We start from the raw sequence: 16,011 nt of genomic DNA, 5'->3' as shown, positions 1-16,011 counted from the left end.
TCACAGGCATAACTCCTCCGAACTCAACTAGTGTCCTTGGATGATGGATGTGCTTACAGAAGCCTCTCTGAAGATCATCTTTCAGGGGCTTAGTCCCTTATTTTCTAGTCTATTATGAACATCCCTGTTGGGGCAGAGAATGCCTTTTTTGTGGATTGGTTGCCTACGGTGAGAAGGTCGAGGAGCAGGGACAACATTTATTGCTGCTTGTCAACACTGGATCCCCAGGCAGTGGTCCCCAGGGTACTATGTATCAGAAGCAAGCAAGTAGGGTTGCACCGATTTACCATTTTTTTAAAGACCAAGTACAAGTAGTTTTTTTTTTTTTTTTTTTAATTGCCAATACCGATTATCGATGTGTTTTTTTTTTTTTTTTTTTTTTTTTTGTCGTGACAGTGGCACTAATAGTCACTGATGAGGCGTGGACTGTCATGGGTGTGTTTTTTTTTTTTTTTTTAACAATACTTTCTTTTTGGGGGGTGGGGGGGTGGACAGTGTCCCTTGATATCTCCGCTTTGAGACAGGGAAAGGGAACCAAGTTACTGGCTTCTGTCCTGGGCTTGATTCTCTTTGTAGGGTAGCCGGACGACTTTCTTCTCATGGAACAATTAACTCAGAAGCTGTCAAATGTCAGCACAGAGTACCGATCCTTCCTGGAAAAGTTTGGATGGGTTCTGCAGTGGTTCTCAACCCTGTCCTTAGGTACCCCCAACAGGCCTTGTTTTGGGAATTTTTCTTAGATAAAATAGCTGTCCAAAATACCAAGCCATTGACGGATTTAAAGCACCTGTGCAAGATAAAGTAAAACCTGCAAACATGGCCTGTTGGGGGTACTTGAGGACAGGGTTGAGAATAGAGGTCAACCGATATATCGGTTGATAAAAAAAGCCGATAACTTCAGTGGGACTTGCAAATGACTTCTGTAATAGAAGTCAATGCAAGTTTCCTGAGGTTATCTGTGGAGAGGATTCTCTCCTCCTCTGGGCAGCCTGCCAAGTCTGATAAGAAGAAACATTGTATCTCTTCAACTTCTTTTATCAATGAGCTGAACTCTGTGTGTAGAAGTTCTCAGTTTAACCATTTAAAGACCTTTTCTGACATTTGTTGCTTACAAGTAAAAATCCTGTATTTTCTGCTAGAAAATCACTTAGAACCCCCAAAACATTATATATATTTTTTTTAGCTGAGACCCTAGGGAATAAAATAGTGGTTGTTGCAATATTTTATGTCACACGGTATTTGCGCAGCGGTCTTTCAAACGCAATTTTTAAAAAAATAATGAAATAAAAAAAAAAAAAAAGCAGTAAAGTTAGCCCATTTTTTTTCATCCAAAAGTTTTGATTACCTGTTTTTGTGTATTTAATATTTAAGATATAGTTATTTTTTTTAATCTAAATTATACATACAAGTGAACTGATTGGAGGTTTGTTTTGTTTAATAAATGTTTAAATGTAAAAATTCTGTATCACTTATTACTTAAGGTTGCTTTCACACTGGAGCGGGCATGCGCTGACGGTAAAACGCTGTTAGTTTTAGCGGCGCTTTACCGTCATTTTAGCAGCGCTATTCGGCTGCTAGCGGGGCGCTTATAACCCAGCTAGCGGCCGAGGAAGGGGTTAAATGCGCCCATGAAGTGCTGCTGCCGAAGCGCTTTGCAGGCGCTTCGGCAGCGGTGCACATTCATTTCAATGGGCAGGAGTGGTGGAGGAGCGGTATACACCGCTCCAAAGACATCCTGCCAGCGCATCGCCTCAGTGTGAAAGCACTCGGGATATCACACTGAGACTGCAGGGGAGCCGTTTTACAGGCACTTTACAGGCGCTATTTTTAGCCCAAAAGCGCCTGGAAAACGCCCCAGTGTGAAAGGGGTCTAACTGTTAGATTTTATGAGATGAAGGGGAAAAAAAAAAAAAATCGGCCTAATATATCGGCTCAAAAAAATCGGCATCATATATCGGCCATCGGCCACCGCGATTTCTAAATATCGGCATCGCCAGAGAAAAACCCATATCGGTCGACCTCTAGTTGAGAACCACCGGGGTGCTGAAACTTTAGAAGTCGGCCTTGGTTCTGACTCAATGTCTGGAGTACTTGGGTTTAAGGTGTGTATACAGGGGTGTTTTTGTTTTTTTATTAATCATATATTTTTTTTTTCCAGCCACGTGCTGATTGGGGGGGGTGGGAAGAGTCGGGGAAGGAGAAGAGCACAAACCGATCTCTCCATACACACAAACAATGGGAGAATTTGCACCAACACCCCCCCCCCCAAGGACATTGTGTTAAGACAGCGGCACCTGGTGCTGTTAGATCTGTGACGCCAGGAGCTCCTGGTGTTCTGTTGAAGACTGCAAGCAGCCATGCTGAAGCTTATTCCACTGGCAAGTTGTCACCTTCAGGAAACCCACCCTGAGCAATGACATGCAGCTGTTGATGGAGCACACAAATGCATGTATACAGAAAGTAACTGGAAAGAGTCTGGGTCAGGTTCGAAAGCTCTGAAGTGCAGAAAAGGATGAAACAAAGCTGAAAATGTTCTAAAATAAAACAAAATGCCAGCGTTTTAAATGCCATTTGTTAGGGTTTGGATCTCCTTTAAAGGGATCCCGGGACAGTAATAAGGTCATTTAGGCAGCACTGGAACTCTTAAGTGGTAACTTGCAGTCGTTGACTTTCTTGGAACACAAAGGAGTACAAGAATATTGTTGACAAATGTGGGTTTTGTTTTGAGAGGGAACAGCTTTTATTTTTTTTATCTACAGATCACAAGCACAGGATGCCTCATATTTAGAGGCGATTCAGCTTTGTGATATTCCCTACTCCCCATGGTGACAACATAAACCAAGTCATGTTTTGACTCCATGAGGATATACTTTTTAAATTATTTCACGTTTTTGCTTCCTGACATTCATTTTTTTGTTTCCTGCAGTGTTTTTCTTTCCGTTTGAACACTGAACACTTTTTTTCTTTTTTCCCTTTGTAATCTTGTCACTATATTTAACTATGTGAATGGTGGTACCTTCCTGCAACTCGCTAAGCAGTTTAAACATTACACCAGTATAAAAATCAGTGTTATCCTCTTGTTGCTTTTAAATGTCTCAATGCGTTTTCAAGATTGACGTCAAGACTGATGCTGCATGTCATGTTCAATGCTTCTGAAACTGAGATGAAAACCAGCTAGGCTCGTGTTTGGTCTATGTAGATGCGATGTGGCACTCGCGATTTTGGGCATCGCACTTAGGGCAGCCCATATATCTCAATGGGCTTATTTAAAGTGGTGTTCCGGCTGAAATTATACTTTTTAAATAAAAATATCTTTATAATACACAAGCTTAATGTATTCTAGTAAAGTTAGTCTGTAAACTAAGGTCTGGCTTGTTAGTGTATAGCAGTAGTTTGTTATATTATAAACTTACAGCAGGCCGTGGCCATCTGAAGCCAGACTGTATTTCATCCTGGATCCCATCCTTGCAGATCTTGCACATGCTCAGTGCAGCACAAGCAGTGTAATAGGTTTCAGGTCAGGTTTCCATAGCAACTGCAGTGTCAGAAGAAGTTGCCGCCCCTTCCCAGAAGGCATTGCAAGCAGGAAATGATGCGATGGGCCGCGGCCAGGCAGGAGGACGTGAAAAATGAATACAGCAGATATACAGTAAGTGCTGAGAAAAAAAATAAAAAAATATACAATTCGTTTACAGTGCACAGTTTAGTGAGGGATGCTGAAGAGTTGTAAAAGTGGGTGGAACTCCACTTTAAGGTGCTGCAGCACCATTAAAAATTAAGGACAGAGGAAAATTGTTCATTAAGAAGGTATCTTCCATTTCTGCTTGGATGTATACCCTAGGACATGGGTATACAATTAGACTAATTGTTAGGTAGTGCCAAGCTGCTGTCTCCCATCACCAGCCAGTGAGTGAAGGGGGGTGTTGCTTGCAGCTCATAGTCTGTTGCTGGGAAAGTTAGTCCAGCTACAGTGTTTAGGCCAGGGACGTGAGAGCGATGGTTACTGGGAGAGTGACCGGCAGCATTGGATCGAATTGGAGTTGGCGCCACACTGGATTGAACCTGGAGTAGCAGTTTTCTATTAGTCCAGTAAAAATAGCATGGATATTCCCTAGCTGCTAACAAAAATTGATGCTGAACTTCCTAGGGCATGGGTGCTCAACCTGTGGCCCTCCAGCGGTTGCGGAACCAAAAGTCCCATGAGGCATTGCAGGGCTGAACAGTTACAAGCATGACTTCTAAAGGATGAGGCATGATGGGACTTGTAGTTCCCCAACAGCTGGCAGGCCACAAGTTGAGCACCAATGTCCTAGGGTATACATCCAAGTAGAAATGGAAGACACCTTTTTAACGAACAATTTTTTTTTTTGATTTTGCTAATTCTTGTTTTGGGTTTGATTTTCATATCCTAAATTTCCCCCTAATGAAGGACAGGGTTGTAACCAGTTTCATAGGTGATTTATGTGTAGAACAAAGATGAGATTTCCAAATTAAGTTGGCTGTACCTTTTTATACTATCCTCATGCTGGTTGGTGAAAAATCATATACTGTGCCACTCGCTTTCTTTTATAGAACTGTTATTTTGTGTTGTTGCTTAGCAACATTATATTGGCATTGAGAAGTAACCAGGGGCAGATGTCAAGGCTCATTCAGTAGTGATCTGTCACTGCTTGCTTTTCACTCAGTTTGTCTGAACTGATGCAAAGCAATAGAACTATAATGTAGCCATTTTAAAGTTATTTCTGGCATATGCTAGTATTTTAAAACAGGTTTTTGACTTTTATTGTAAGCGTGTTTTATGGAATTAAAATACCTAATCAGAGTTATGAACATTTGTAGGAATATAGATGATTGCAATAATCTTGGGCAACTCTTCGACTTTGCACTATCCTCAAACATAGGATGAAAAGGCAGCAATGGACAAGAGCTTTAGAGCTTTGCATTTTTTTTTTTCTCCTGCCTGTAGAAGCAGCTCAATGTTCTTATGTGTCCATGCACATTAGGGCATTTAAAGACATAAAAAACCACATCACAAGTGAGTTTTGGAGAGCAGGCAGGAAAAAAAGGTAAAAGTGGCTTTTAGAAGCATTTGTGTTTTTCAAGTGTACAATATGGGTCCATGCAAACTGGGCTTAAAAAAAAAAAAGCAAGTTCCCTTGGCAGAGGAAAAAACGCTTGTATATAAAGCGTTTCTGTACAGATGTGATTTTGAGCTTTTTATTTATTTATTTTTTTTATGCCAGATAATGCCTCTCCAAAAATGCAAACCAAGCATGACGCCCAGAGGCAGAGGCATGATGGGACTTGTAGTTTTGCACAGCTGGAGGTCCGCTAATTGCATATCCCTGGATATACCATGGAACACAGTGTGAAGACAGTCCTCATCAAGTGGAGAAAATATGGCACAACAGTGACATTCCCAAGAACTGGACGTCCCTCCAAAACTGATGAAAGGACGAGAAGAAAACTGGTCGGGGAGGCTGCCAAGAGGCCTACAGAAACATTAAAGGAGCTGCTAGAATATCTGGCAAGTACTGGCTGTGTGGTACATGTGACAACAATCTCCCTGTTATTCTTCCTATGTCTGGACTATGGGGAAGTGTGGCAAGACGGAAGCCTTTTCTTAATGAAGAAAAATATCTGCACCACGGCTAAATGCAAAAACGCATCTGAAGTCTCCCAAAAGCATGTGGGAAAATGTGTTCTGGTCCGATGAAACCAAGGTTGAACTGTTTGGCCATAATTCCAAAAGATATGTATGGCACAAAAACGCTGCACATCACCAAAAGAACACCATACCCACAGTGAAGCATGGTGGTGGCGGCATCCTGCTTTGGGACTGTTTTTCTTCAGCTGTAACGGGGGCCTTAGACAAGGTAGAGGAAATTATGAACAGTTCCAAATACCAGTCAATATTGGAACAAAACCTTCAGGCTTCTGCTAGAAAGCTGAACATGAAGAAGAACTTCATCTATCAGCATGACAACAACCCAAAGCATACATCCAAATCAACAAAGGAATGGCTTCACCAGAAGATTAGTTTTTTTGTAATGGCCCTGACCTGAAACTGATTGAAAATCATTGGGGTGTTCTGAAGAGGGCTGTGTACAGGAGATGCCTTCGCAATCTGCTAGATTTGGAGTGTTTTTGCAAAGAGTGGGCAAACATTGCCAAGTCAAGGTGTGCCATCAGGGTTGCCAACCGCCAGTAAATTTACTGACAGTTTGTAAAAATCTGTGATTTTTTTTTTTTTTTTTACAACTACCACTAATTTCATGCTGTGTTGACGTTTTAAGTGTAAATCAAGCAAATTACTTTGTTATGGGTATTGTCAGTGTTTCCATATCATGTTTATACTGTTCAGATATTTTACTTCCCTCCAACTAAAAGATTTGTTTGTTTTGTACAGTTTATAGGTCACATTAAAGGTGGAAAAAGTTCTGAAATGTATTTATCTTTGTCTCATTTTTTTTGACATCAGAGAAACCTGACATTTTAATAGGGGTGTGTATACATATCCACTGTATATACACTCTGCAAAGTGAAGAGAGTGTGCTGTGCTCTCTGCCTCCCCCTACAGTGCAGTACCCGGCTGTGTAGGGGAAGGTACTGTACTGCAACTTTTTAAAGGGCTGTGTACATGTGCTTTTTGTATTTTTGTTACTTTTATTCTTGACCCCCTCCCTATTCCTGTATTATCAGGACTGCTTTGGTAGGGCTTGTTTGTAATAGCAAAGACTCTTCTGCCACTCTTCTGAAAAGCAATCTATGTTCAGATTACTTTTCAAAGGCATTTGACAGACTGCAATATGTTGCTTCCTCACCACCTGTTTTAACCCCATAAATGCAGCATCACTGCACCACAACTGCATGCAATGCACATAGTTTTGAGGTGGTTGCAGTGCAGCCCCATTTACCTGGGGGTATACTTACAGCTGAGTCCACAGCATGTGTACACCCCAAGTTTTTTGCCTCTGCAGCTAAAGGGGTAGCAGTTGGGGTAGCATTTGGGAGTGGTAAAAACCTCAAAAGCTCAACCATGTGGTTTTTACTGCCCTCCATCTCAACTCCGAACAAGCCCTTGGTTCACATCTGTGTGACTGCGTGCTGGGCAGCCAATTCATTTCAATGCAGGGAAAGAAGTCCCTGACCCCTTTTTTTTATTTTTATTTTTTTATTAAATTGTGCTGCACCAGAAACACCCCTTGTTTGCCAATGCATGAAGGTACCAGTAAGAATTAATGGCACCCCTAAAGAGCAGAGCATTTATCTGCATGTAAGGAATGAGCGTGAATTTGTGCGTGCTCTGTGACACACAGTAACGTGAACCAAGCCTTACACTGAAAATACTTTTCAAGGGCACCCAATTGGAAAAGGTTGAGAAACACTGCTCTAAATGTTCCATTGTGACACCTAGGATAACATTGAGCTGCTTATACGGGCAAAAGGCAAAACTCCTGCTGAAAAAAGAGGTTTTTTTAAGCCCAGTGTGCATAGACCCTGAAAAATGAGCCTGGGGGGGGGGGGGGGGAAACTTAGAAGCAAATGCTCTTAAAATCTTGTGCAATACAAGCTACTTAAGAACTTTATTATGCTTTTTCGACAAGAGGTGCTAGCATTATTTTTGCCCCTAGTGTGCATGGACCCTAAGTGCAATTGTATACATGTATGCTCTAGTTGTACCTCAGTCTCCTGTAGTACCCTGTACATCTTCCAGAATGGAATAGGAAGGTGCAGCACTGTAAGCCAGTTATTAAATTGCTTAAATTGGAACTTAACCCTAAGGCCTCTTTCACATGGACGATCCGTATGTCCGTTTTTCATCCTTCCGTTTTCGGTTGAAAAACGGACATACATTCATCCCTATGGAGCGTCGGATGTCAGCGGTGACATGTCCGCTGACATCCGACACCGCTCCGATCCGAAAAGTGTAACGGAGGAAAAACCTACTTTTCCATCCGTTATCGGATCGGGTGACGACGGACTCTACGGTCCGTCATCATCCGATCCCCCCATAGGGGAGAGCGGCGCTCTGACAGGTCCGTCGCTGCACAGTGTGCAGCGATGCACCTGTCATCTTCCTGCTCAGCGGGGATCGGCGGAGCGATCCCCGCTGAGCCAGCGGATGTTCACGGGGCGGATCATCACTGATCCGCCCCGTGAGAAAGAGGCCTTACATCCTTTATAGCCAAGGAAGCTGCCATCTTAGCCTGTGTTTGCTCTGCAGTTGCCATGGTGCTGCACATGTGATCAGCCCGAAGTGAGGAAAATCCCCCCCCTTGGATATTTGTCACTGGAACAAGTGTTCCATTTGGAAACTTCCCCTCTATTCCTGTGACCCCAAAAAAACCCCAGTAACCAAAAAACAAACAAAACCATAATAAATAGCTGCGTGTTAAGTGTAAAAAAAACACCTATCACATGAAAAAGAAACAAAGGAACCATGCTCTTATATCATAAATTACATATCATAAATCACTATGGTGAAAAAATAAAAATCACATTTTATGTATTTGTTTTATAATTCATTTGAAGTCCATGTATATATCCCATACGTGAATAAACATCCTCAGTGAGTATAGGAAAGGTTCCTCTCCACCCATATGCAGACACACAATGCATTCACCAGATTGAATTGATCCCTTTTACAGGAAGTCAAATTGCACATGTGGGAAAAACCAAAATGTCATACATAAGATCACAGGAATGAATTCAAACAGCTGCTGTCATCCATTCAGTGTATGTATGATAGGGATATACATCATATCTATATCATAATAGAGAAGATATATAGATATATACATCTATATATTTTATACATACACAAATGGAGAGGGTGAAACTCCCTAAAAGAGGGGGCACAGACAGCAATAAAAACTGACGTGTTCTATTCCCTCTCCACTCCAACACAAAATAAAAATTGCCTTTTTTTTAGTTATACTCTTAGTCACTAATGACATTAGATCTTTGAGGTAGTTCGTGCAGCTATATTACTTGAACAGTCTTTGCAAACTGAATGACCTCTTGCATACATATGTACTTAAAACGGAGTTCCTGTCAATTTTGTGTTTTTATAAGTCAGCTACAAAAAGTGTAGTTGCTGACTTTTAATGCACACACTCGCCTGTCCCATGATCCAGCGATGCGGCTGCTAGGGACCCTCGGTTCTCTCCCTCGCCTCTCCCCCAGCGCTGACATCACAAGTGTGGGCACCCGGCTGTGACAGCTTGCGGCTTCACAGCCGGGTGTGCACTGCGCATGCGCGAGTCATGCTGCGCCTCTACAATGGCTGGGCAATCTTCTGGCACCTGTGATGTGTCCCAGAAGATCGAAGGGAGCAAGGGGGAGAGGGGAACTTCCACTCGAGTCGCCTAGGCGGCCTGAGCGTAAGTGGGAGCAGGTTCCGGTCAAAACTAGGTACCTGCCCCCCCCCCAAAAAAAGACATGCCAAATGTGGCATGTAAGATGGTGAGGAGTCCTTAAAGCGGAACTTCCACTTTTGGCTATGGCAACCAATCAGATTTCAATTTACTGTTGGATATTAAATGATGAGATGCTTGTTGGTATGGGCTCATTGCTTTTTTTTTTTCCCCTGTTTACCACTTGCCGACCACCGCGCTATAGAAAAATGACAGCTACGCGCGGTCGGCCAGTCCTGGGAGGGCGTCATATGTCGTCCTTACATGAACGCGCCCGCCATAGCGCGCTCTGTGATTGCTGTGCCCTCTGGACACAGCTGATCACAGATTGGGGTAGAGAGCCAATCACACACTTGCCGGTTATCTGCTTTCCTCTCCTTAAACTGTCACAGCGTGAGGAGAGAGGTAACCAGCTAGTGTGAAAGGGGACATCTACACTTATAATCAGGGCACAGTGTTCTGATTATCAGTGCAGCGCCAATCGGTGCCCATCAGTGCAGCCTCATCAGCGCACATTAGTGCAGGAGAAAAATTACTGTTTTTTATAACCGAAACTACATTTTTTTTTTTTCTCTAATTTTTTGTCTTTTTTGCTAAAGAAAAAAAAAACAAAAAAACCCAGTGATGATTAAATACCACCAAAAGAAGGCTTTGTGTGGAAAAAATAAAATAAAATTTCATATGGGTACAGTGTAGCATGACCAAGCAATTGTCATTCAAAGTGCAGCAGCACTGAAAGCTGAAAATTGGCCTGGGCAGGAAGGGGGTTAAAAACTCCCAGTAGGCAAGAGGTTAAATGACTCTGAAACCTACAGCTCTATACTGCTTTAACGGAAATTATGAACATTCAATTTTCTTTATGAATGCAGATCAAATCCTTCACATGTGATTTTGCCTGTCCCAGGCTAAAATGAAAAAAATGATGATAAAGGCAGTAGAAGTGATTTTCATAAATCTAGTTATTTTCATTGTTTAAGCATACATTCCTTCCTATCTGAAGTTAAGCTCATGTACAGCTGCATAAAGCAGCTTGTGTGCGTGATGGTTACATGAACTCAGTGGAAAATGCCGAGAATTCCTCCAGTGAACACAGTAATGAAATGCCTGTTGTGGGAATGCACTGGGAGAGAGCGCACAGTTGTAAGGATGACGTTGGTGTTGGAATCAGTTGTGACAGAGGGGCCACTCTGTCAACATCTCTGAATATGAATGGGAAGCAAGATTCAGCTGCTGGCAGGACTTGGCTTATGGGCCGTGTGTGCGCGTACACATCCTCTTGTGCATTCTTTGTCACAGCCATATAAAGGTTCATTCTCAATGCTTGCAAATGAGTCTGAGTGCCTTCTATAGGGCACTAACTTCCATGGAAACTTAAGGCAGTTACAAAGAAGGGCTAAGGATTAGCCGACAACATCATGGCCTCATCAGGAGTATTGAAAATATTGCCTTTTTACTTTGAAGTGTAAATTTTGTGCAAGTTAAGGCACCAAGCCATGCCTGGAAAATGTTCTAAGCATATGAGCCTGAGATTTTGTAAGGTAGCTCATGTCCTTAAATCAGAGATGGGGGTCAAAATACTGCTTTTTAAGGGTGTGAGTTGAAGCCACTATATTAACTTTGGTAATACTTGGGCAAACACTGGCAGCAGTGGGAGTCTGTGGCAATAAATATGGTCAACACACCGGCAATTCCGTTAGGTTGGAAACAAATGACAGTATGTGAGCTATAAATGGGAAATTGGGAAAATACATGGGCATCAGAACTAGGTAAGAAATAGGTAAATATGACTGTGGGTGAGTAACAAACTGGCAATTTTGACAACACAAGCATCAAATGGCTAACTTGAGCAATAAAATATTGGGTCAATAATGGCACAGGCTGCCCTCTTACCTCTTTTCAAGCATTCCAGCAATCTTCTGCCTCTTTGCTACATGTGTCCCAAGGGAGGAGCTGCATGAGGAGAGAACACAGCCAGCTCCTGCCCCCAACCCTCTCTACGGTGACAGCCTCACTCGGTGTGACTGAAGTAGTGACACTGATCAGCCAAAGAAAACTCGCACAGAATCAGATTTTCTCATCGCTGTGATAGGAAAATAACATTGTTTGGTCTGTTAAGAATGCTTGCTGCATAAAGTGACCCAACAGATTCTTCCTTGAACTTCTGATATTTATATGGGTTTCCTGTTGACTTGATGCCACATGTTTCTGCAGAAGACACAATTTGCTGGGACTAGTACTTGTTCTATAATTGAATAAAACTCCTGCAGTATTGTTGCGCATATCTATATAGACACCTTAGGGGCTCACGTTTCCCAGCCAACTCAAATATAATTCTCACTCCTTTTGACATCTGGTCATCCCCACATAGAGTCTACCTTTCCCCACCCGTTTGGGACCGAAGGTGGCGAACAACCACTCCGCCCCTGTCTCCTCTCTCATAGACATGTTACTTGGCCCTGGGAAGTCACTCTCCATTCTTCTTTGCTCAGACCTAACCGGTGGCCAAAAATCTGACTGAATCTTAACCCAGCCATGGTCCCTCTCAGAATAGTCTCACTGAATTTAAAGGGCTTAAATATCGCATGTCGACTATACACTTCCAAATGGAATAGGCCACAAAACTTGCTAACTTTCCATTCTCCAACTTTTATAGTTAAGTTTTCTAAACTGTTAAAGTGATTGTAAAGCCTGAAGGTTTTTTTTAGCCTTAATGCTTTTTCTGCTTCTATTCCTTTTTATTGTTGGCTCGCTCCCCTAAATACTTACCTGAACCCGATCTCAATTCAGCACTGTCAAAGAACAGCGGCTTCCTGTGGCGTCACATGGTTAATAGGAGGGACCGGGAGCACTGGTGGGGGACTCGAGAAGAGGAAGATCAGGGCTGCTCTGTGCAAAACCATTGCAATGCCGAAATACCTGCCTCCACACAGTTACAATGCAGAAAAGGGCATTGTAAGTCAAAATGGAAAAGCTCTTAGAATTTTAAAGCAAAATCTTTGTATAGGCAAATATCTGAATGCTCCTGGTACAGCAGTCAGAACTTCAAAAAGTCCCATGCAGTCTCAGTTTTCCTGTTGTCCGACTTGAGGCAAATGGAGTATGTGTGTAAAGAGTTCCTCATAAAATACTTTCGACAGCTGTGTCAGAGCAACAGTATGTTCTTCCAGGAGATGCTAGGTAAAGTATTTTTTTAGGATCTTTTAGGGACCAACTGAAGACAAAATTGAAACTTTTGGTTCTTTTCAGTTTTTGTATTAACGCAATAAATACAGTGTGGTTTGCTTAAAAAACAAACAAGAAAAAAACCTTTGTTTACCGCCCTGTTAAACATTTTTATTTTTTGTTTGATCTACAGGAAATCGTAAAATTTGAATGGAAATTTGGTGGTTTTGTTCTAAAATAGCGCAAAACTGAAATAGAAAGACAAACATGGCTGCTGCTGTTTCTCGTGATAGTAATCATAGACTACAGTCACACGATGATCAGTGATATTCTTATATATTGTTTCTGTGCAAAAAGGAAATTGGTGGTTTAGCACTGTGAATGATTGTTTTGTATGTCTGCCAATTTCAGAACCGCTATCCATATGTTATCTAATTGGTTTAAGTTTGGTTCTGAAGAATTTGTGGTTGTGCTGAGATCGCCATTTAATTTAAATAATTGAAAGTGAACTAGTGGAAAAACCTAAAGTTGTAACCGCTTTAGCAGGGTGCTGACAGCATACGTATAATGCATTTTAAATTGAAAGGGTGAGTAAAGCTGGCCCTAGATAGATCTAAATCAAGCAGGGAGTGGATTAATTTTATTCATGTGTCCATGCTTGCTCGACAGAAGTTGGTCATTAGATTGACTTTTGTCAAACGGGCTTGTTGGGAAAAATTTCTCTCGATCAGCCAACTGCAGTCTTTGACCAGTGTATTCTGACAGCTGAGAGTCCCGGCTGGATGGGGGGATTCCTCTATCCACCTTCATTGTGTGAATGGAGGAATCCATCTTTGTTCAGCCCGCTGGCTGATCGAAAAACAAAGGTAATCTATAGCCAGCATAAGGTGATGTTAAAGCCTAAGCATTTTTTACCCTAATGCATTCCTTGCATTAAGGTAAATGTATAGGCATCAATATCAACCCCCCCCCCCCCCCCCACACACACACTTACCTGAGCCCTCATTTGATCCAGTGTTGTGCCCATCTGAAGCTCTTCTCTCCCCTCTTTTCCTGGTCTCACTGGCTTTACTGAGGCAGTTGGAGCCATTGGCTCCAGCTGCTGTCAATCAAAGCCAGTGACGAGGGAGCGGGGTAGAGCAGGGTTCCGCTGTCTCTCTTTAGACTCAGAGTGCGAGACTCGAAAATGGGCGAGCACAAGTGCCCCCAAAACTTTCTATGGGGCACTCGCCAGAGGTGCAGCATTGAGCGCTGGCAGCGGACCCAAGACCAGAGGTTTGGGGTCCTCCCTGTACAATTCTATTCCACAGAGCAGATGAGTATAAACCTGTTTGTTTAAAAAAAAAAAATGCAGTTAGTTACTTTAACCACTTGCCAACCGCTGCATGCCGACATACGTCGGTACAATGGCAGCAGTGGGAAAATGGGCGTACCTAAACGTCTACTTTAATTGTTGGGTTAGCGGGTGCCTGCCTCCGCGCACAGCGTGACCGTGCCCACGGGACCCACGGATGTTCACCGGTTTCACGGCGATCGTGTCACAGAGCCGCAGAACGGAAGTGCCTATTTAAACAAGGCATTTCCCCGTTATGCCTTGTCACATGACAGATCACTGCTCCCTGTCATTGGGAGCAGTGATCACTGTTATGTGAATCACTCCCCAGGACACACTTAACCCCTTGATCGCCCCTAGTGTTTAACCCCTTCCCTGCCAGTGTCATTTACACAGTAATCGGTGCATTTTAACTTTTGTGCAAACTAATCAATATACACTTATTGCAAAAAGTGCTCTGGTCAGGAAGGGGGTAAAATCTTCCGGGGCTGAAGCGGTTAAGGTGCCTGCCTAAAATGCTGACGATTTCTCATAGGATCACTCCTTGCCCTCATTTCAAATATAAAGGCAATGGTGTGTTTTTGTGAATGTAAATTCCAAATTTGAGAGTCAATATGTCTAGGCAGGGCTCCGGGCTGTGCTGCAGTGATTGATGCGAACCTTCACCCATTAAATGAACCTGTTTTTGTAGCTCCTCCTATTACAGAACTGAAAATGTTTTATTCCTCCAAGTTTAGCCCAGTTTCTGTGCTATAAGACGGCGCTTCCTGCTTTCTCGTCTAAGCGATAATTCTGTACGCACCACCGCTTCCTCCTGGGTTTGCCATTTCACACCCCACAGAAGGCAGTTTTACTGAGAGTGCACTTGTGCCACAAGATTCTATGCATGTGTGCTGCACTCTGCCAGGTATTTGGGGCACTGCAGAGACCCATAGTTTCTGCGCAGAAGTCATACATTCGTGCATAGTCCAAGATGTCATGTGTGTGACTCCGCAGCCCGTATGCAGATATGCCGTAGGTCTCTGTCTCTTCCCAAAGAGCGAAAAGAAATGTATGAATACACTAGATTTTTAAAATGTAGGGAGCAGTAGCAGCAGTGGGAGGGTAATAACACTGGAGTAAAGTTGAAGCCCTTTAAAATATTACATTGAGGTATTTCAGACTGCTGCACACTCCATTGTCTGTTACATACTCCTGACTGCAGATCATTGTGTGCTGTACAGTGTGTAGAACACTCCTCCTCCTGACATTTTACTCATGCCATGCGTTTACATAATACTGTGCACAATTATTAAACAAGTGAGTATTTTGACCAAATGCTCGTTTTTATGCATATTCATCTAGAAGCTGTATAAACCTGAATGCTTATTGGATTTAAGCATATCAGGTGATGTGTATTTGTGTAATGAGGGAGGGGTGTGGCCTAAGGAGATCAACACCCAATCAAGGTGTGTATAATTATTAGGCAGCTTCTTTTTGTCAAGCAAAATTGTCCAAAAAAGATATTTGACTCTGAAAAGTCAAAAATGTTAGTCTTTCAGAGGGATGCAGTACTATTGAAATTGAAAGATATTGGAGCGTGATCACAGAACCACCGTTTTGTTGCAAATAGTCAACGGGGTCGCAAGAAACTTATTGAGAAAAAGACGCAAATTAACTGCCAAAGATTTTTCAAAGGTTTTATCGACTGAGTGACTCCTGACAGATCACATGGCTGGGCCTGTGGCTGGATCAGTAAGGCCCCGTTCACACCTGAGCGATTTTCTGTTTGAAGCTTGTAGCTCTAAAACACTCAAGCCAGATCCCATTCATTTCAATGGCCCCTGTTCACATAGGAGCATTCTGTCGCCTGAAGCTCAAAAAAGTACATGAGCTACTTTTTGGCAGATTGCAGGCATTTTTGGCCACATAGACTTACTGCTCAAATTGCAGCCCCCCCCCCCCCCCCCCCAATTTACTCTCACTCTCCTCCCCCTAGTGCTTTCTATTGGCTAAGTAGAAAAGCCTGAAGCTTTAAAACGCTTGAAATACACTTCTTAAACACTTTTTAAAAAGTTTGTAAAAAAGCATAAAAAAACAAAACACCCAAAAAAAGCC

At 42.6% G+C, this 16,011-nt stretch overlaps 1 protein-coding gene across 6 annotated transcripts in view; it reads left to right on the top strand.

Annotated features, from left to right (window-relative positions):
* The window catches only part of RALGPS2 (Ral GEF with PH domain and SH3 binding motif 2), a 397,229-nt gene that overhangs the window by 93,886 nt on the left and 287,332 nt on the right, over positions 1–16,011 (top strand). The gene's annotated exons all lie outside the window — the stretch shown is intronic.

This window comes from Aquarana catesbeiana, linkage group LG07 (assembly GCF_042186555.1).
Source record: "Aquarana catesbeiana isolate 2022-GZ linkage group LG07, ASM4218655v1, whole genome shotgun sequence".
NCBI lineage: Eukaryota > Metazoa > Chordata > Amphibia > Anura > Ranidae > Aquarana > Aquarana catesbeiana.
The sequence above is the reverse complement of the archived record's forward strand: the minus strand, read 5'-3'. Positions and strand labels throughout refer to the sequence as shown.